This window comes from Castor canadensis, chromosome 4 (genome assembly GCF_047511655.1).
Source record: "Castor canadensis chromosome 4, mCasCan1.hap1v2, whole genome shotgun sequence".
NCBI classification, from domain to species: domain Eukaryota; kingdom Metazoa; phylum Chordata; class Mammalia; order Rodentia; family Castoridae; genus Castor; species Castor canadensis.
Window position 1 is genome coordinate 4,420,332 of NC_133389.1, and position 23,161 is coordinate 4,443,492.

Consider the following 23,161-nt stretch of genomic DNA (forward strand, 5'->3'; position numbering starts at 1 on the left):
CAAATACACGAGGTTGCTGTGCTTTGTGAAGCATACAGCATATGCCATGTGACCTTACGATAATGTCTCATCAACCTGCCAGGGCCTTTCCCTATACAGTATTCCAACGGGACTGGCACCTCACCACAAAACAGACGCAGGCTGTAACTAGTCCCACGGGCACAGACAGATCGTACTTAGGAGAGCACTGCCTACAAAATAAAGGATCCGCTACGTGTGCCAGCTCTGCCAGGACGCCCTCAGGACGCTTCCACGAAGGAAAAGGGCCACTCAAATCCCAACGCAGCAGACAGGGTCAGCAGCTCAGGCCGCCCAGGCCAGCGGGCTCAACTCCAAAAGGCGCCCAGAAGGCGGATGGGGTCCGCTCGGGGCTCGGGGCGGGGAAGTGAATGCCCGGGCCGCCTGGAGTCCTGCGGGTTAACAGTCTTTCCCCGGTTCCCGGCCGCAGGGCTCCGGGTCACCCGCCAACCCAGACCGCCGCGCGCAACGGAAAGGGGGCGCCAGTGGCCGCGGCGCAGGCCGGGCCCCGGGGTGACCCCAAGTGGGCGGGTGGGCGGCCGAAGCTCCACGGACGGAAACCGGCCGGCCCCGGAGCCCGGGAGTGCGTGTCCCTCACTCGGGAGGAGCGGAGCGGCAGGAACGGCCCGGTGTCCGCGCAGGGTGCGCGCGGAGAGCGCCAGGGGCTGCTCCCGCGCTGACAGGAGGGTGCGACAGGGGAAACCGAGACAGGCAGGACCCGCAGCCCGCAGGGGCCCGCGAGAGCTTCAGCCCGCGGACGGCGGGGCGCGAGGCCGGCCCGCGGACCGAGCAGATGGAAAACGGGGACGCGGCGGGGGCGCGGGGCACGGCGGCGGGCGGCGTGTGCGAGCGAGCGAGCGAGCGAGCGAGAATGTGTGTCCGGGCGTGAGGCTGGGCGGGCGTCGGGAGGGAACGGCGAGCAGGGAGGGGCGGAGGAGGGGGGAGGGGGGAGGAGAGAGAGCGAAGGGCCTTGACGGGGCTCCGGGCATCGAGCCGCCCGGCCCCGGGCCCTCAAGCCACCGCCCCCAAGCCCCGCGCTGACGCTGGACGATCCCCGCCTCCAGACCCCCCGCCCCGCCAGAGAATAACTTACCTGTTTGCCGACAGAATCGCCCCTGCTCGCCCCTGTGACTGACTCCTCCGGCTCACCGTCTTCCCTTTGGGAGGAAGAGGCGGGACTTCCTGGTCTGTCCGTCGGACGACTTCCGACGGTTCCCAGGGCGATTGCGTGGCGAACGGGACTCCGGACACCATAACCAAAAAAAATAAGGTTTTACCATTGCTTTGATAAAACCCAAGCTGAGCTTCTTCTTTTTGCCCCTAGCGGCAGGCGGCCCCGCGTGTCTACTTGTTTTTAGCCCATTACCTCTCGCCGGAAGTCTCTTGGCGATAAAACAGGAAGTCCCACCCTTCCCACGACAAGGAAAACGGAAAGCCAAAAGAGTCAATCTAAAGACGAGTTGGTTGTCGGGCTCCGACCGGGGAGGAACCGGCTGGGATCTCATGAGGGTTCACGTGGGTTGCTCCCCAGCCGATCCCGCCCCTTCCTGCCCCATCCCTCCACCCTCTCGTCAGTCCTCGGCGCAGGGACCCCTAGGGCGGTGCCGGGAGGCCCGGGCCGACGAACCCGCGCAGCAAGGACGGCCTCTGCCAGATGGTGCCCGCCCGCAACCGCGTCGGTTGCCTGTGCGTTTCTGATTTGAAGGAAGCAGATTTTTCGGCTATGCCAGGCGCGTTTGCTACTCCGGATTTTTTTTTTTTTTTTTTTTTTTTTTTTTAGTGACGCCAACATGGGGTCCTCCATTCCGAGTCCCTGGGAAGCCATGGGCCTAATGCTAACTAACCAAAGGTTAAGAAACCCTGTGTGCAGCAAACGCAAGGTCAAGTTCAAACCCAAGCAAGGAACTGTTAACCAGATTTGTATGTAGAAAGAGAATTTTAAGTAAATGGGATAAAGATACCCTGAAGATAGGCTCTCTAGCTCAAAGCCAATTCCAGCAAGTTCAGATTGCCGCAAAGTACATTCAAGTGACAGTTCCCTTTCTTTTTAAACAGTTCATAGAGAATAGGTTCAAATAGCCAGAGTAAGGAACTGCACTTAGAAGACTTAATTGTTCCCAGATTGCACAAGTAAAAAAGTGGAACTCAACTTTAAAGCCAGAGTAATTTCATGATAAAAGCTCTAAGAAAACTAGGAATAGAAGGAAAGTTCCTCAACATTATAAAAGCTATATATGACAAACCTACAGCCAGCATTAATATACTTAACGGAGAAAAATTAAAACCATTCCCTCTAAAATCAGGAACCAGACAAGGATGCCCACCATCTCCACTCCTATTCAACATAGTACTGGAATTCCTAGCCAGAGCAATTAGGCAAGAAGAAGGAATAAAAGGAATACAAATAGGTAAAGAAACTGTCAAAATATCCCTATTTGCAGACGACATGATCCTATACCTTAAAGACCCAAAAAACTCTACTCAGAAGCTTCTAGACATCATCAATAGCTATAGCAAGGTAGCAGGATATAAAATCAACATAGAAAAATCATTAGCATTTCTATACACTAACAATGAGCAAACGGAAAAAGAATGTATGAAAACAATTCCATTTACAATAGCCTCAAAAAAAATCAAATACCTAGGTGTAAACCTAACAAAAGACGTGAAAGACCTCTACAAGGAAAACTATAAACTTCTGAAGAAAGAGATTGAGGAAGACTATAGAAAGTGGAGAGATCTCCCATGCTCATGGATTGGTAGAATCAACATAGCAAAAATGTCTATACTCCCAAAAGTAATCGACATGTTTAATGCAATTCCCATCAAAATTCCAATGACATTCATCAAAGAGATTGAAAAATCTACTGTTAAATTTACATGGAAACACAAGAGGCCACGAATAGCCAAGGCAATACTCAGTCAAAAGAACAATGCAGGAGGTATCACAATACCTGACTTCAAACTATATTACAAAGCAATAACAATAAAAACAGCATAGTACTGGCACAAAAACAGACATGAAGACCAGTGGAACAGAATAGAGGATCCAGATATGAAGCCACACAACTATGAGCAACTTATCTTTGACAAAGGAGCTAAAAATATACGATGGAGAAATAGCAGCCTCTTCAACAAAAACTGCTGGGAAAACTGGTTAGCAGTCTGCAAAAAACTGAAACTAGATCCATGTATATCACCCTATACCAAGATTAACTCAAAATGGATCAAGGATCTTAATATCAGACCACAAACTCTTAAGTTGATACAAGAAAGAGTAGGAAATACTCTGGAGTTAGTAGGTATAGGTAAGAACTTTCTCAATGAAACCCCAGCAGCACAGCAACTAAGAGATAGCATAGATAAATGGGACCTCATAAAACTAAAAAGCTTCTGTTCATCAAAAGAAATGGTCTCTAAACTGAAGAGAACACCCACAGAGTGGGAGAAAATATTTGCCAATTATACATCAGACAAAGGACTGATAACCAGAATATACAGGGAACTTAAAAAACTAAATTCTCCCAAAACTAATGAACCAATAAAGAAATGGGCATGTGAACTAAACAGAACTTTCTCAAAAGAAGAAATTCAAATGGCCAGAAAACACATGAAAAAATGCTCACCATCTCTAGCAATAAAGGAAATGCAAATTAAAACCACACTAAGATTCCACCTCACCCCTGTTAGAATAGCCATCATCAGCAACACCACCAACAACAGGTGTTGGCGAGGATGCGGGGAAAAAGGAACCCTCTTACACTGTTGGTGGGAATGTAGACTAGTACAACCACTCTGGAAAAAAATTTGGAGGCTACTTAAAAAGGTGGACATCGATCTACCATTTGATCCAGCAATACCACTCTTGGGGATATACCCAAAAGACTGTTACTCCAGAGGCACCTGCACATCCATGTTTATTGCGGCACTATTCACAATAGCCAAGTTATGGAAACAGCCAAGATGCCCCAGCACAGACGAATGGATTAAGAAAATGTGGTATCTATACACAATGGAATTCTATGCAGCCATGAAGAAGAACGAAATGTTATCATTCGCAGGTAAATGGATGGAATTGGAGAACATCATTCTGAGTGAGGTTAGCCTGGCTCAAAAGACCAAAAATCGTATGTTCTCCCTCATATGTGGACATTAGATCAAGGGCAAACACAACAAGGGGATTGGACAATGAGCACATGATAAAAGCTAGAGCACACAAGGAAGGGGTGAGGATAGGTAAGACACCTAAAAAACTAGCTAGCATTTGTTGCCCTTAATGCAGAGAAACTAAAGCAGATACCTTAAAGCAACTGAGGCCAATAGGAAAAGGGGACCAGGAACTAGAGAAAAGGTTAGATTAAAAAGAATTAACCTAGAAGGTAACACCCACGCACAGGAAATCAATGTGAGTCAATGCCCTGTATAGCTATCCTTACCTCAACCAGCAAAACCCCTTGTTCCTTCCTATTATTGCCTATACTCTCTCTCTCTACAACAAAATTAGAGATAAGGGCAAAATAGTTTCTGCTGGGTATTGAGGGGGGGAGCGGGAGGGGGTGGAGTGGGTGGTAAGGGAGGGGGTGGGGGCAGGGGGGAGAAATAAACCAAGCCTTGTATGCACATATGAATAATAAAAGAAAAATGAAAAAAAAAATAAAATAAATAAAATAAAAAAAAAAAGCCAGAGTAAACCTTTTCCCATGTATCAAGCTGACTTTGTTAATTGGTAATAGTTAATTAAAAGTTCTGTGAAAAACAGTGTCCTCAGAACAGGTGGCCAGCCTGTCAATGTTACATTACTCCATTAACCAGCATTTATCCAGTGCTTATCTTGTAAAAGATAAGTGAAACTAGAGTGTGTCTTCAAAGTTATGTGAAATTTATTTAAAATTTATGCGCAAACAGTAATCTAGTAGCTTTTTCAACAGTCATCCTTGTAGACACAATGATAAATTTCTTGAAAAACCGTAGCTAACACTGTCTCCTCATGGTTAGGCGTCCTCTTGGCCTTTGGGTGATTTATCACTCCCAAGTTTTTCTTACAATGCAGATTTAGAAACATCTTATCTTCCTCTTTAAGGTTGAAGTAAAATCCTATTTTTCAGTCCTATCATCCATTATTTTGCTGAGACAAACCTTTGCATTATGATGTGCCCTTAAGGAAGTCAATTTTACCTCATTTCCAATTGATATGTTCCATTGATATGATTAAAGACTAATTTTCTGACTAAGGTGACATTCAAAGCAAATTCTCTCTCTCCTCTCTCTCTCTCTCTCTCTCTCTCTCTCTCTCTCTCTCTCTCTCTCTGTCTCCTCCTCTTCCTCCTTCTCCTCCTCCTTCCCTCTGATTTAATTATGCTCCATGTGGACCATACAGACTCCTGTTGAATGCAGAGAGTACTAGTGGCACACTGGTCCCCTGGGTCAAGCCTTGCTCACAGCAAGCTCTACTTGGGAATTCCACTTACATTAGTCGAAATAAATCATTGTATTGTTTAAGTAAGTTTAAGTCAGCTTTCTTTACTTATACCATAAGTCAACCTAATTGATACAGAAGTTTTATTATCAAAGCTACCTATAGCTGCAATCTAAAAAAGTTCTAAAGAAAAAACTCAGAGCAAAGACTTTCAAATGACAGAAGTATTTTTTTTAAAGTAAAACTTCCTAAAGTTATACTTTACATAGAAAGTGATATAATCACTTTATGAATGTAGCAACCAGGAAAGTCTAAGTTACAATGTGTTAGTAAACCCTTTAAATGCTAGTGGTTTATAGCAATGAATGTTTATTCTTAATTGCCTCTACATGAGAATATTGATGGATGCTACACTCCACATCTCCTCATGGGCTGAAGAAAAAGAAATAATGTAACATACACTGGTCCTTACAGCTTTGACCCAGAAGTAAAATGCATCTTGTCTGTTCACATGTCACTGGGCGAAGGCAATTCATATGGCCTAAATTGACCTCAAAAGGATTGAGAAATGCAGCTCTGGCACATGTCAGGGAAAAAACAGTTGGCAAAGAGCACTGATGACAATCACTGTAGAGAGAAACAGATTGCAATTCAAAATGGCATGACTGCTTGTTTCAGTTTTATCATTTACTGCTGTGCTACCTAAACTTTTTGAGCCTCAATTTCTTACTAGTCCAATGAGGATGGTGATGTTGATGCTGATGATAGTGATGATATCTACTTCAAAAATGGTGTTAATTTTTACTTGTATAAAACAAATTGACAATCACAGAAAACTGTAAAATGAAAAATGTATTACTGCCTTAAAAATGATGGTGAAATAAAGAGTAGCTGGAAGGATAACACAAGCACATATTTCAGGAAGCTTTCAGCTGCAGATGAGAAATACACCTCGACCAATTTAATCAATAAAATAGTTTGTTGACTCACAAAACTTTGAATCCAAGAGATAAAGGAGCCTCTGATTGATTTCAGGAGCCAAATGATAACAAGATTTTGTTTTCATTGATCTGCTTTCCAATTCACAATGTGAGTTTCAACTTTAGGCTTGTAGTAAGATGGTTAAAGTGATTCTAAGGATCGTATCTGGAGAGGACAGTGTTCCAAGAAGAAAAGAGAACTTGTGATTTTCTCTCAAGACAAGAGACGCTTCCCAAAAGCTCCCAGTTCAGCACTCACATTTTCATATTTCATGAACAGAATTGCCTCACAGAAGGCAAGCACTCAGAATAGGAATAGGATTTCCCGTAGATCCACCTGGATCTTGGAAAGATGTCAGCTTTGCCTATAGTACTTAGTGGAGCAGAAACAGGACAGGTACACAAGCAAAACAATAATTAGGAAAGAAAGGGGGAAACGGATGCTGAGTGGACAGCCAATAGCTTAATTACTGCAAAAAAACATGATGAATTCATTCTTACAACTACATAATTTAAATACATTCCATAAATGAGCTGAAAGAAAATGTAAGGACAATGTGACATCTTGCATTCTCTGAGTATTAAAGAGGTAATAAGGGCTGGGGATGTAGCTCAGTGGTAGAGAGCTTGCCTAGTCTGTGTGAGGCCCTGAGTTTGATCCACAGCAACACACTCACAAAGTGACAGTACCAACCTAGGATGCCTTATGACCTCTTATCCTCACTGCTAAGAGTTTCTACTTCTTGTGACTGGACATTTCCTAGCAAGAGACTTCACTGTCAAAGCAAAGAAGAGCCACTTGGGATCAGCATTACAGTGGCACAAAAAAGTTAATTTCTAATTATTCATTCCTCACTAAGAGAGGGGTAGAGAGTGGGGTGGGATGGGAGGTGAAGTGGCCCAAACAATCTATACACATATGAGTAAATGAATAAACAAAAAGAAATGATGAATTCTGAATTTTATCTCTCCTATTGATAAATGAAAAAAGTTATCAGAAAGGTAGAATATCAAAAACAAATACCATGTATTGAGTCTGTACTATGTGCTGGACACTGTGCTAAGTATTTTAGACATATCATTTTGCTGCCAACAGCCCTGCAATAATGATGTCCTCATTCCTAAGGAATTCTAAGGAAATTAATTCCTACAGAATCTAAACTCAGAGATGATATATTTTCCAAAGATTACTCAGCTGGTACCATCTGGACTCAATCTGAACTGGAGTCCATTCAACAGGCCTGCACCTCTTACCCTGTGGTTCCCCAAGTTTACTGAACAACAGAATCACAGCTGAAACTTTTAAAAATCCCAATGTCTAGATCATACCCAAAGTGAGTACATCAGTTAGTGATGTTAGCTTGGTTTAATGATGTACTTTTCCCATAGCTTCTTCAGCTGTAGTCAGTGAGGTTGAGCCCAGTATAACTAGAAGTAGGTTGGAAACCTGCTGTCACCAAGAGCTACATAGGGAGTTAACCAAGTAAATTAGAAAATTAGAAACCCAGCTTCAGTACTTTTTAAAGATCCTCAGGTGATTCCAATGCACAGGTGGGTGCTATGTAATATGCTGCCCTTTCAGGCAGAAATTTAAGCCAGAAACATCTAAGGACAAGAATGGGGAATGGTATCTTGTAGTATATGCTCTCGTTCCCCAGTGATCATCTTCAAGGTTCTGCCTTTGGGTAATTAATTCTGAGTTTCCTTTTCCCTACATATATCACCTGTCCCCAAGGCAAAAATCCCCAAGGTCCATTCCAACAAGAAAAATGAACACCTGGACCAAGATCTCAGAAGAACATTTGAATTTGTGATTGATAATGAGTTTTCCCAAATTAAAAAAAAGAATTTTTTTTGGCACTCCTGATTGAATTCAGGACCTTAAGATTGCTAGGCAGTCACTCTACCACTTGAGCCATGCCCCCAGACCTTAATTTTCCTCTTAAAAACTAATCTTCATATTTAACTAGAATGTAAAGAACAATTCTTGTACTCATTTTGTTTAGCTTTGTAAGTTTTTACTTTGAAATAATTTCAGACTTACAATAATAAAATTGAAATAAAAGTACAGAGAATTCCCCGTTATCCTGCATCCAGATTCTACAATTGTGCACATTTTACCATATTTGCTTTGTAGTGTTCTGCATTTTTTTGGAACCATTCAAATACACATTGCAGTTATAATGCCATCGTATCCCTGTGTCACTGCACAGGTCCAATGAACATGGTAGTCTGTTGGCAATAATACAATTATCTAAGAAATTAGCATTGCTATAATATATTTATCTAATGACCAGACTTTACTCATACTTTTATGATTCATTTTTATTTTATCCTATATGTACATACATATTTTTGATGGGACGAGGTGTGGGCTCAGGGCTTTGAGCTTGCAAAGCACTCTATTGCTTGAGCCACACCTCCAATCCATTTTGCCCTGGTTATTTTTGAAATGGAGGTCTCACCAACTATTTGCCTGGGCTGACTTCCAACCTCTATCCTCCTGATCCCAGCCTCCCAAATTGCTAGGATTACAGGTGTGTGCCACAAGCACCAGGCTTGTTCTCCTATATTTTTACATAATTTAAAGAATTTCCAAAAGGGATTATAGAGGGAAGTTGTTGATGATGCACAGAGAAAACAAGGAGTAAAGTAGGAGGTCCTAATTCAACTATTGAATAATTACATTAAATGTTAATGACTAAACACTCCAATTTAAAAAGGATTACGAGAATAAGTTCAAAACCCAGTTAGCTGTTTGCTATCTGTGAGAGATGTTTGTTAATAAGATGATTTGCATGTTTCTGGCCTCTGCTTGTCTCTGCTGAGCAGTTAGAAGTCATTCACATCTTTGCGCCCATTTATGTTTCCTTATGTGTCATTTGTCATCTTTCTCTGTGTGTGCTAAAGAATTCTATTTATTTTGGGGTTTTGGTAATTTCTGATGTGACTACACATAACATTCTTCATATTTATCCTTCTGGGCTTTTAAAATCACACACACACACGTTATTTACTCCAAATATTTTTTTTCCATTTTCTCTCAGTGTTTCTTGGTATCCAATTAAATGTGTTATAATTTTTATTTTGGAGGTATTGGGGTTTAAATTCAGGGCTCCATGCTTACTAGGCAGGCACCTTAGGTTTGAGCCATGCCTCCAGCCCTGTTACAATCTTTAAAATTATACACAGATCACAGACTCCCCCCACCGCCATTCTTTTTCTCTTGACATTCAGATTGGGTAAGTTCTGCTGATCTGTCTTCCATGTACCTTGATTCTTTCTTCTGTTGCCTCCAGTGACTTCCATATTTCAGATGTTATATATGTTTATGTTCTCAAGTTTGTATTTGGATTTTTCTTATAATTTCTACTTCTCTAAGGAGAGTTTCTATTTGTTCATTTATTACAGGCATATTTTCCTTTATATTTTTAAATCTCTTTCCTTTATATCAAAGCAGTTATAATAGCTGCTTAAAATTTTTATCTACTGATTCCAGTGTCTGGATCATCTTGGGTTAATCTTCATTATTTTTCTCTTTTATCTTGACTATTATTCATGTTTTGTGTGTGTGTGTGTGTGTGTGTGTGTGTGTGTGTGTGTGTGTGTGGTACTGGGGTTCAAACTCAAGGCCTACACTTTCGGCCACTGCACCAGCCCTTTTTTGTAATGGGTATTTTTGAGATAGGGTCTTATGGAACTATTTGCCTGGGCTGGCTTTGAACCCTGATCCTCCTGATCGCTGCCTCCTAAGTAGCTAGGATTACAGACATGAGCCACCAGCACCCAGCTGTTCATGGTGTTTCTTTCATAAATTTGTAATAATTTTGGATTATATCCTAGACATTTGAAAGTACAGTATAGAAATTCCCAATTCCATTGTATTCCTCCAATGAGCAGTTGGGAGACTTGTTGTTGTTCGTTGTGTTTTAACAAGCAGTTGGTTTGCCAGTATTTATACTCCATGAGTTACCTCTTTTGTCATGGTGAACAACTAAATCTAACTTACTTCCTTTAGTCTTAGTTAAAGGAGTGAATCTGTCTCACACAGACCTATCTTGTGGGGTCATTCAGTGTTAGGCAGAGTATTCCTTCCCCAGTGCTGCTTCCCCTCTATGGCTTTCATGTCCAGAAGCCCCTCCCCTTCCTTTTATCTACTGAAGGAGTCCAGAACTCTGCCTTCTAGTTCTGCAAGAGGGGTAATAAACAGCTTCCTTTATTTCTCTGTATTTATTTAAAATCTGAAAGGAACATTGGTCATTTTTTGGAGACTAGTCATTTTTGATGATAAATTTATTTTAACAGCATCATTTAAAGTTCGAATTTCCTTGAACATTTTTGTCATTACATCCACATGCCTACTTACTATAACAGTGAAATTATTCTATGAACAGTTAAACACCCACACTAGAATTTTAAATCTTAGCTCTTTCTGAATGCTATTTTGGCAAATTTCACTGTGGGAGCTGAGATGATTTTAAACTTCATATTTTCCATTAGAGTGAAAGGTGTAATTTCTCTGACATGTTTTTTTTAATTTGGAATAAGGAATTATACTAGAATAATGTTTTTAAATAAAATTTCTCCACATAATGGCATTTTTCTCTTCAATTCTATCTAAACTAAAATAGCTCAGAAGCATTTATTTACTTATCATAACTGTTAGTCATTATACCTACCATCACTTCCATATCTTACTGGAACTTCAGAAAATCTCCTGTGTTCCTGCCTCTGTATTTCATCAATTGATTAAGACTTTGGATGGCTGAGCAAAGTACAGAACATACCCAGCCCAGCCTCTGCCTCCCAAGAACTTACTTCCTAAAGAACATAGTAAAGTGGGAGATCACTTTTCTTCCTTAAGTGCTCTACAATGTAGAATGTAGACATAACAGAGGTGGTCAGTTGACAAACAGAAGGAATAAGTGCAAGTTTTAAGTCCTGGTTTAAGTCTTATTTCTTACTGTGAGAGGCAGTGGTATTACAAGTAGAAACATAATTAGGCTAGATGTAGCTATAGGTACATTATCATAGAAACAAGTACTTTATTCTTAAATAATCAGGATCTTGAATCATGACTTAATTCATTAGCCATTACATGTTCAATTAATATTTGAACTTAAATTGAAAAATAGCTTTTAAAGTAACAGATAACATTGAATACATTCAAATAGAGACATCAAAAGTAGAATAGTCTACTATCTACCAAAATAGTATTTGAAAGTCATTTGGCCCTATCATAGAACAAAGTTTAAGAATTTGTTTTTTAAGTGAAAGTAGCTACCAATAGAAGTGAGAAGCTACACAGAATAGCAGTCATTTCCTTTTGTGAGCTTCCTTCTCATTCCACTTCTAAGAAATTTATTCAGGCATTGTGCTTGGTGCTTAAATGGTGCAAACCCAGCTTAGCTTGTCACCCTGCAGGGATGACACAGCAGTTACCCAATTACTGTTTACTCGAGAAATTCTTTATTTTTGAAATTATTACTACCATTTGTGTGCCAATATTGGAATGTTGGCATCCTATTCAAAAATGTTTAGGACATTGTGACAGTCACACCAAATGGATGAAGAAGTCCTGTGCAGGACTCACCAGCTGTGGTCTGTGGCCATGAACAAGGCATGACCCCTCTGACAACACAGTCCTGCCTGAAAAGGTGACACAGTGAACAGTTACCAGCACATTCACCTCAGTTATGTGCTCCTTCCCAGTACTAGCTGTGCCCAAAGTTTCAGGCCAGAACCAGTGCAAAGCAAGGTGTATAAGATAGAAATCCTGGAAGGGAGACTCTGTAACTTGCACTGGAGGATAAAGAGAAAGATTTTAGCCACCTGCATCAAGCACTTACTGGGCACAGAACACTCTGCTGGATTCCTCAAGTGCTTACTTGGAAATGGTCTCTGGTGTCAGAGAGCTGAAATTTGGCTAGGAGAGAGATAGAGCTGCATGGAAGCTCCTGGCAGCATAGAGATGGATCCCACAAGCACTGAAATCACCATTCATTCCATCACATACATGTTTCCTGAAGACATACAATGTCCACAGAACTTTGGAGTGCAGGTGGTGTTTTTATTGTACAAATATGTACTTATGATGATAAATTAATAAAGAAACCCAGGTGAAAGATCTGAAGGCAAGCTCCCTCCTCTGCCCAGGCCCCAGTTTTACAGATGTGCTAGTGTGATATGTTGTAACCTCCTAGCGAGAGGCAAACTGCCACGTCTGCTTTTGCCTTCCCACTTGCTTGTTTCCACACTCTGAGGCATAAAAACCCTGCAGCCCTGAGCTATGGGCCTGTGCAATTTTTAGAGAGATACAGGTGCTGGCCTGCTAGCATAATGAATATTCCTTTCCTCCAACCACCTGAGTTTGAGTCTTGTGCTCACTGTTCTGACATTCTTCCCACAACATTTCTGGAGGCCCCAGGGAGATCAGACCACTGAACCCTGTTGGTAATGGGGCCCTGCTCAGTGGCTCTGCAGCCTGTGGGGGTCTGGGGAACCGGGAAGTATGCACCCATAATGTGATTCCAGGGTCTCCTTTCAGATGACTGAAGGATGCTGCAGAACTATGGACCAGCCCTCAGACTGGTGGAGTGAAACAGAAATCTGTGCCAGACATCCGGACCAGGTAGGAAGCGCCAGGGTAGTCAGTGTAAGGAGTCTGTGTGGACTGATCCTCCACAGGGGACCAGCTGAACCCTGAAGAGTACCCTGAAGAGTACCCAAGGTGACGCATCCCCTTCCTCTGTGATGGATGTGATTCCTGTTAACTGGGACTAGGGCTGAACCCATTATGGCCAAGCCATACCCAACCCCATCGCCTGGGTATTGGCCAGATGAGCACCTGTGTGGCTTCTCACTGAAAGGCACCCCCTTCCCTTTGTCTGTCCTGTGGCACCGTTAATCACTAGGCACATATAAAATGGGTTCCTCTGGGTCAAAGTGCCTGACAGTGCTCCAGACTATGCTTGCTAACTTTAGGGACAGCTTCTCAGGTGACTGTGGAGTCTGGATAAGCTGGCAAAGCTCCGAACCTTTTTGGAGGTAGAATGGCCCACCTTCAATGGAGGATGGCCCACAGAGGGCACATTGGACCTAGCCACTATCACCCATGTGAGAGACATAGTAGTTGGGGATCTAGGTCATCCAGACCAGTTTCCTTACATTGACTTCTGGTACATCCAGGCCACCCGCCCACCTGACTGGCTACATTTTCATTCACCCCAGAGACACACAGCCATTCTGGTTAATGACAAAGTAAAAGAAAAGAAATTTGAGGTCCACCACACCTCAGAACCTGAGCTGCCAGACCCGCCACCATATGTTCCTCTGGTGCACCCCACCACCCCAGCTTCCCCAAGATCTGAGTCAGACTCAGAGGACCCCAATGGAAAGGAGGAGGCATTGGAGCCAAATCCCCACACATATCATCCAAGGGCTCCCTCATTATGCCCCTCTTTGCCTTCGATGGTCCTGGAGAAAGATATGAGCCATTGGGGAAGGTCACTGAACTCTGGAAGGCTAACAAGCAAGGAGGCAAGAACCCCAGGTGTGGCACTATGCCCCCTGTGCCAGGCTCCAGGGCCGCCATTACCCCAGGCAGACAGGTCATACGTGGCCGGACCCATGCAATATATGTATCAGCCCTTCACTACCACCGACCTCCTGAATTGGCAGCAGCACACCCCAGCATACTCAGAGGAACCACAGTCTATAATAGAGCTCCTGACCAGCATCATGCACAGCTACCAACTCAACTGGGATGATTGCCGTCAGCTCATGTCTAATCTCTTAACTTCTGATGAGTGCCAGTGAGTATGCCAAGCAGCCAGAGCAGGGCTAGTTACCCAAGCTCCACCACAGACTGCAAATCCAGAGCGATGGGCAGATGAGAGGATCCTGGACACCAGACAAGATTGGGATCCAAACACCCCCTCCAGGCTCCAATCCATCCAGCATATGAGACAAGCCATCCTGGAGGGACCCACCAGGGGGCACGAGGAGCAACCAACCTCGCTAAGGTCAGTGAAGTCACACGGAACCTTGATGAGCTGCCTAGCCAATTCTATGACCAGTTACGCAATGCTTATCATCAGTATACTCCATTTGACCCTAAAGCCCCCAAGAACCGGTCTATGATCAACAATGCCTTCATCCAACAGTCTGCCTGTGATGTTCACTGAAAGCTACAAAAGATGGAGGGCTTTGTGGGTGCCAATATTGACCAACTCATTAGTATAGCAGCCAAGGTAGGAACAAACCAAGAGGAGATGGCCAAAAGACAGAAAGAAAAATATCTGGAAAAAAAGGCAAAGATCCTGGCTATGGCCCTCAAGGAGGGAATGGGAAGGCCAGAGGCCAGAAGGGAGGCCCCAACTGGAGATAATGGAGAAACACTCTGGGGAAAAAAACAGTGTGCCTACTGTAAGGAGGAGGGACATTGGAAAAATGAATGCCCTCACCAAAAAAAAAAAAAAAAAGAAAAAGAAAAAGAAAGAATGACAGTGGCTGCCACCAAATACAAGAAAGCCTGCAACCTAGGGACAAACACAGCCTGGGGAGACGAGTCTGACTGAAGGCAACCAGGCTTCCTTTTGATTGGCCCTCAGGAGCCCATGGTCAAGATTGACATTGAGGGCTGCAAAATAGACTTCATTCTGGACACGGGGGCAGCCATTTCTACTGTGACCACACCAACCGGTCAGCTCACCAAGGACTCAATCACCAATATAAGGGCCAACAGAAACACCAAGAAGCACCAGTTCTGCAAACCATGAGAATGCATGGTTGGTGGACACTGGGTCAGGCACCAGTTTCTGTATGTGCCAGAACCTCCAGGCCTCCTTCTGGGAAGAGATTTGCTTTCTAAACTGGGCACCACAGGAGATTCCAAGATGGTGGCTAGAGGGAGGAAGCAGAAAGAGTGCCTCCTATAGGGAAATCTTGGAGAGATGCTGGAGTCACACCTTGCAGGCAAAACCACCGAGAAGAGGCAAAATTTTAACCCCTCCACACATCCAGCCGGCACAGAGAATCTCCACTTCACGTTAAACGGAGAAACCAGGAGGACCCCCGGGCCACCAGTCGCCTGTGCCCAGATGGCTTAGGAAGATGTGGACAAGGTGAGCTAAGCGGTACCGCGGTACTCCCACAGACAAGCCTGGGCCAGATCAGCATAGCCCCCTGGACAGACTGACTTCCACCCGGGGAAAAAAGAGAAACTGAGTAATAAGCAATAAGAACAATAAAGACAAGTGGGAAAGAGGGTGGGGTGCACTGAGCGCTGAAGAGTAGGGGAAGGGAAACCTTCCTGGAACTGTAAATAAACAAGCTGGGCCGGGCTGGAGAGGCTCCGGAGGGAGCGGGAGCATGTGCCCAGCAACCAGGAGCGGGAAAGCTTGTGAAAGTGGCGGAGGGAGGAAAACTCCACAGGAGAGGGGGGAAGACCCACTTCCCACGTGAATGTAAACAAACATGCAGGCCTGAGAAAGCAGGTGCAGTGTCACCTCCCCCAGTGTGCTTGGAAAGGGGAAAGCTTGTAGCAGAGGCTCAGAGGAGAACTCTGAGTAAATGAAGCCTGCAGGGTCAGGTGAGTGCTAAGCTCACCCCTGAGATCTGCATAAATAAAGCCTCCAGCAACAGCAGGCTGACAGCAGTGGGCAGGTGAGCCACAGCCGCACATACCATTCTCAGACCTGTCTCCAGACTCTTTTTTTTCTCTCTCCCTACCTTTGAAGAGAAAACAACCAAACTACAACTGCATGCTGAAAAACTTACTGAAACTGTATTGCATTTGAACTTGGGACACTTGGTGGGGTTTTCCTTTTCTTTTATGCAGTTTTGTTCTACTTTATGTGTTCCCTTTGATGAGACAACTACAGAACAACATCTGAGGCACCATCTCCAGGACTGGAGACTGAGACGGACACCAAAATTATTAAGACTTAAACTTCATTGCATATGAACTTGGAGGTTTTTTAATTTTTTAAATTTTTTTTATTTTCTATTTTTCATTTTGTTTTATTTATATATATATTTCTTTCATTTACTTATTTTTTATTTTTATTCTTATCTTTATTCTTTTTATTTTTTACTTTCAATCTTCTCTCTGTCTCTCTAATGCCTGTTCAGCTTACTGAACACAAATGCTCCTGGTTTATACCTTTGAAACTTTTTTGTTTGATTCCTTGTTTTGTTTTTTTCTACTTGTCTGTTTATTTGTTTTTCCCTCTTTCTTTAAATTCTTGCTTTCCATCTCCTCTCACCCTTCCATTCTAAACATCACCATTGTTATTATTACAAGCTAGAAAATACTTAATTGCACACAGTATAGGGACAGTAACAACACCAAGGACAATGACAGGAAGACAGAAAAAACAGGGAAACCAATTTCCCCACAGCAAAAAATTAGTACAGGAACCAGAGGGGAATGAAGAAAACAGGTACTCAGATCCAGACTCCAACAAAATGAAGATAAACTATTCCAAAGAACCCAATGAAGCCCACAAGAATAATTTAAAAGAAGACATACTACAAGTACTCAATGAGAATTTTATAGAGATGATACTGGATAGGGTCAACCAAAATGTACAGGAGACACTCAAGAAATTACAAGACAACAAAAATAGAGAATTTGAAAAAGCAAAAGAAGAAATAAAGGAAACCACAGAAGCACTGTATAAACACCAAAGTGAAACAGAGAACACAATTAATAAACAGATAAATGAACTCAGGACAAAAACAGACAATATTAAAGAGGAAACCACCCAGGATATGGAAAACCTCAGAAAAAAGAACGAAACAGAACTGCAAAACAAAACGGAAGGCCAATCCAGCAGAATAGAACAAACAGAAGACAGAATCTCAGAACTCGAAGATGAAATGGTAATTAAAGGAAAAACCAAAGAACTATTAATTAAACAACTCAAGACCTATGAAAAGAAAATGCAAGAACTCACCGACTCCATCAAAAGACCAAACTTGAGAATCATGGGCATCGAAGAAGGAGAAGAGGTGCAAGCGAAGGGAATGCGTAAAATATTCAACAAAATAATAACAGAAAATTTCCCAAATCTAGAGAAAGATATTCCCATCCAGATGTAAGAGGCCTCCAGGACACCAAACAGACCAGATCAAAATAGAACTACCCCATGACATATCATCATTAAAACAACAAATTCAGAAACTAGGGAAAGAATATTGAAGGCTGTAAGAGAGAAAAAACAAGTAACATACAAAGGTGAACCCATCAAAATCACAGCAGACTTCTCAACAGAAACATTAAAAGCAAGAAGAGCGTGGGGTGAGATCTTCTGGGCACTGAATGAAAATAACTTCAACTCCAGGATACTCTACCCAGCAAAACTATCATTCAAAATAGATGGAGCAATAAAAGTCTTCCATGATAAGCAGAAACTAAAACAATATGTGACCACAAAGCCACCACTACAAAAGATTCTTCAAGGGATTCTGCACGCAGAAAGTGAAACCCAACTTAACCATGAAAAGATGGGCAGCACCAAACCACGGGAAAAGAAAAAGCAAGAAAGTAGAGAGTAACCCCAACTTAGGTACACACAATTAAACCTTCAACAACTAAGACAACTAAATGACAGGAATCACCACATACCTATCAGTACTAACACTTAATGTTAATGGACTTAATTCATCCATCAAAAGGCACCACTTGACGAAATGGATTAAAAAGGAAGATCCAACAATTTGTTGCTTACAGGAGACCCATCTCACCAACAGAAATGAGCATAGGCTTAGGATGAAAGGCTGGAAGAAGATTTACCAGGCCAATGGCTCCCGAAAACAGGCAGGAGTAGCAATACTTATCTCTGACAAAGTAGACTTCAAACCTACATTGATCAAACGAGATAAAGAAGGACATTCCATACTAATAAAAGGGGAAATAGACCAAAAGGAAATAATAATCATCAATCTGTATGCACCCAATGTCAACGCACCCAATTTCATCAAACATACCCTGAAAGAGCTAAAAGCATATATTAACTCCAACACAGTCGTTGTGGGAGACTTTAACACCCCATTATCATCAATAGATAGGTCATCCAAACAAAAAAAGCAATAAAGAAATCCAAGATCTAAAATATACAATAGATCAAATGGACCTACTTGATGTCTACACAACATTTCATCCAACTTCTACACAATATACATTCTTCTCAGCAGCCCATGGAACCTTCTCCAAAATAGATCATATCCTAGGGAACAAAGCAAGTCTCAGCAAATATAAGAAAATAGAAATTATACCGTGCATACTATCTGATCACAATGCAGTAAAAGTAGAACTCAACAACAAAAGTAAAGACAAAAAACATGTAAACAGCTGGAAACTAAATAACTCATTACTTAATGAAGAGTGGATCATCGATGAAATAAAAGAGGAAATTAAAGAGTTCCTGGAAGTCAATGAAAACGAAAACTCAACCTACCAGAACCTATGGGACACAGCAAAGGCAGTCCTGAGAGGAAAGTTTATAGCCATGAGTGCATATATTAAAAAGACTGAATGATCCCAAATCAATGACATAATGATACATCTCAAACTCATAGAAAAACAAGAACAAGCAAATCCCAAAACAAATAGAAGGAGAGAAATAATAAAAATAAGAGCTGAAATCAACGAAATAGAAACCAAAAAAACCATACAAAGAACTAATGAAACAAAAAGTTGGTCTTTGAAAAAATAAACAAAATCGATAGACCCCTGGCAAACCTGACTAAAATGAGGAGAGAAAAAACCCAAATTAGTAGAATCAGGAATGCAAAAGGGGAGATAACAACAAACACCATGGAGGTCCAGGAAATCACCAGAGACTACTTCGAGAACCTATATTCAAATAAATTTGAAAATCTTAAAGATCTTAAAGATCAAATCTACCATTTGATCCAGCAATACCACTCTTGGGGATATACCCAAAAGACTGTGACACAGGTTACTCCAGAGGCACCTGCACACTCATGTTTATTGCAGCACTATTCACAATAGCCAAGTTATGGAAACAGCCAAGATGCCCCACTACTGACGAATGGATTAAGAAAATGTGATATCTATACACAATGGAATTTTATGCAGCCATGAAGAAGAACGAAATGTTATCATTCGCTGGTAAATGGATGGAATTGGGGAACATCCAAAAGACCAAAAATTGTATGTTCTCCCTCATATGTGGACATTAGATCAAGGGCAAACACAACAATGGGATTGGACTTTGAGCACACGATAAAAGCGAGTGCACACAAGGGAGGGGTAAGGATAGGTAAGACACCTAAAAAATTAGGTAGCATTTGTTGCCCTTAACACAGGGAAACTAAAGCAGATACCTTAAAAGCAACTGAGGCCAACAGGAGAAGAGGACCAGGAACTAGAGAAAAGGTGAGATCAAAAAGAATTAACCTAGAAGGTAACACACATGCACAGGAAATCAATGTGAGTCAACGCCCTGTGTAGCTATCCTTATCTCAACCAGGAACACTTGTTCCTTCCTATTATTGCTTATACTCTCTCTTCAACAAAATTAGAGATAAGGGCAAAATAGTTTCTGCTGGGTATTGATGGTGTGGGGGGGAAAGGGAGGGGGCGGAGTGGGTGGTAAGGGAGGGGGTGGGGGCAGGGGGGAGAAATGACCCAAGCCTTGTATGCACATATGAATAATAAAACAATAAATAAATAAATAAATTAATTAATTAATTAATTAATAAACTGGGCACCACAGTATCTATGGATCTGGGACCACCTGATGTGAGCACCTTGCTGGTGCTAACCTTGGAGGTCAGTCTTGAAGAACAGTGGCACGTACATATCCCCAGGGACAATAAACCCTTTGTCCTCAACCATTCCTAGATCACCTCATGAAGCAGTTCCTGGGTGTTTGGGACCAGGATGCGCAAATTGGGCTGGCAATAGGACATCCCCCAATATTGGTCACCATCAAACCCGGAGCTAACCCAGTGCATCAAAGACAATATCCAATACCTCTAGAGGCCCAGAAAGGAATCGTGCCACACATTCAAAGCCTACGGGACCAGGGAATCCTGAGCGAAGTGCAATCAGCCTGGAAAACCCCGTTACTCCCTGTCAGAAAGCCAGGGTCCAGTGACTATTGACAAGTTCAAGACTTGTGCCGGGTGAATGAGGCAACGGAGACTATTCATCCTTTCGTCCCAACCCATACACTCTGCTGAGTTTGATTCCTCCCACTGCTAGGGCGTTCACATGACTGGACCTTAAGGAAGCCTTCTTCTGCCTGAGAGTGGCGGAAGCTAGCTAGCCCCTGCTTGGATTTGAGTGGGAGCAAAAGGACAATTAATCTGGAGTAGGCTTCTGCAGGCCTTCAAAAATTCCCCCACTATCTTTGGGGAGGCCTTAGCCAGAAACCTTGAAAACTGCCGACCAAAAGACTGCACTGTCTTCCAGTATGTAGATGACATACTCTTAGCGGACCCCACCCTGGAGGCCTGCAAAAACAGAACAGAAGAACTACTCCAATTCCTACAGGAAGCAGTATACAAAGTCTCACGAAAGAAGGCACAAATCTGTCTAGAGGAGGTCATACACTTGGGATATCACCTGAGCCAGGGATAAAGAAGGCTGGGAACTGGGAGAAAAGAAGTGATCATGCGGTACCTGCGCCCAGAGTCCTGGAGACAGCTCCAGTAGTTTCTGGGCGTTGCAGGCCTCTGCCGCCTAAGGATCCCTGGATTCTTGGTCACTGCTGGGCCACTCTATGTGGCACTAAAGGGGAACCCCTTAGGACCGTTGCACTGGGGCCCTGACCAAGAGGATGCATTCCTTCCAAAAACTTAAACGACACCTGGCTGTCCTGGACATCACTTGCCCTTTCCACCTCTACATGTAGGATTAGGTGTCCTGACCCAGCCACTGGGGCCATGGAGCCAGCCAGTAGCCTACCTGTCCAAGAAATTAGACCCCATGGCCTCAGGTTGGCCCCATGCCTCTGGGCATTGGCAGCAGTGATCTTAATACAAGAAGCAGATAAACTGACTCTGGGACGATGCATCACGCTCTGGGTAACCAAAGAACTTCTCTGCTCAACGGCACTGCCAGTCGATGGATGACTGAGGAACGAGTGGCCAGATATCAGGCTTTGTTGGGTGAGAACCCCCAGATACAAGCTGAAGCAATGAGAACTCTCAATCCCACAACAAAATGCCACAGAGAAACTGAAGAGACTATGATAGTGTAATAGGAACATATAACTTATACAATACTTTGGGGAGAATCAGAAAAGGTTTCCCTGAAAATTACAACTAAGCTGAGATCCATATAGGATGGAGGAGGGAGATATTAACCAGCCTAAGAAACTGTGTTCCAGGAGGAAGAAGGGATCCGAGAAGGTTTTGAGGTTGCTCTTGGTTGTTGAGAAACCAAGAAGATTAGAAGGATGGGGCTGTGTGGGCACACCCAGGAAGGAAGAGTGAGGCTGGAAAAGTAGGCCAACCACAGCTTGTGCAGGACTTGCAGAATCCCTTGTGATGTCAGATTTCATCCTAAGACCTCACAGCCACTCTAGGATTTTACACTGATTGGGAAAAGCCTTGGCTGCAGCATGACAAGAGGTCCTGAGGTATAAGCAAAGATCAGTTAGGACCTTGACAGAAACCCAGCAAAGGCTTATGGGCTATGAGAGGTGACAGTGCAAACAGAAGGAAGTGATGGCTTTTGAGAAATGGAGTCAACTGGTCTTGATACGAGTTGGATTTGAAAGAGAGAGGGTTCAGGGCTCTGCCATCAACTGGCTCATGGTCCAGTACCATGGTGGGGAATTCCAGAGTAGACACAGGCATGGGGGGGCAGGTTTCCATTTTAGATGAACACTGTTTCAGATATGAAATAGACAGAAGAACCAGTGGGGCTGTTTCTAAGAAGAGGGGACCGTGTGGGCACTCAGCTGATACAGAGGTCATGGGAGTGATTGATGTGTCCCAAATAAGTGTCTAGAACAATAGGGTTGGAGCAAGTCTTCTGTGTGTTGCTGATTCACTCCCGCCACCCAGCTCAAGTACCCTGAAATGGTGTCAAAGACCAGGGACCTCACACTGTCTACCAGACACGCAAGGTTTCCAGGCCAGTACATTATTTTTATGAATACAACATAAAACCAAAAATGTCCCCAGCCATCATTATTTTCTACAAAATCATGTACAATACCCAGTTGGTATTCATAACCCCCAAGCTTCATCACAATAATGATACATTAGCACACTTTATCTGCTAAGCCACACATTGTCTCCAATACAACAAAGTCCCTACCTGATCAGCATAACACAACATACCCACACGTATGCTGGGTGATCATTTAACCCATGGGCATATATTGGTTTGATATATCCCCCAACTTTTTTGCTTTCTTGTAGCTGGCTAATTGATATGACCAATAACTAGGGACATTTCTCTTATCCCTCTGAACGTAATGAGCTTGGCTGATACTTCCTTTCTGTCTCCCATGTTGCAGGAGGAGTGGGTTAGCCACATGGCTTGGAGTTGGGTAGCAAGCCCTGGAGGGAAGATCTGGGGATACCCATCCTGATCCTGGTTGGCAGCAAAACATGAACTCTGGACTCTGACCCTGCAGGATTGTAATCTCCTAGGCCAAACACACTTACCAACTATTCCTCCTCCTCCTCTCCTTTTCCTGTAGTTGAATAATTAACTGTGGCACTGCTGCTCTCAGTTTCTACAGGAATGGAAATA

General features: G+C 43.0%; 1 protein-coding gene across 5 annotated transcripts in view; it reads right to left on the reverse strand.

Moving 5' to 3' along the window:
- Znf407 (zinc finger protein 407) overlaps positions 1-23,097 on the reverse strand; it is a 447,403-nt gene extending 424,306 nt beyond the window's left edge. Inside the window, exon 1 of one of the 5 annotated variants that reach the window (XM_074069625.1) lies at positions 23,074-23,097. The gene's annotated coding sequence lies outside the window, so the exon portion shown is untranslated. Of the gene's footprint in view, positions 1-1,111; positions 1,469-23,073 lie in introns of those variants that run through there. The other 4 variants (XM_074069626.1, XM_074069624.1, XM_074069627.1 and 1 more) reach the window with 4 other exon arrangements.
- Between the last annotated feature and the right edge of the window lie 64 nt (positions 23,098-23,161).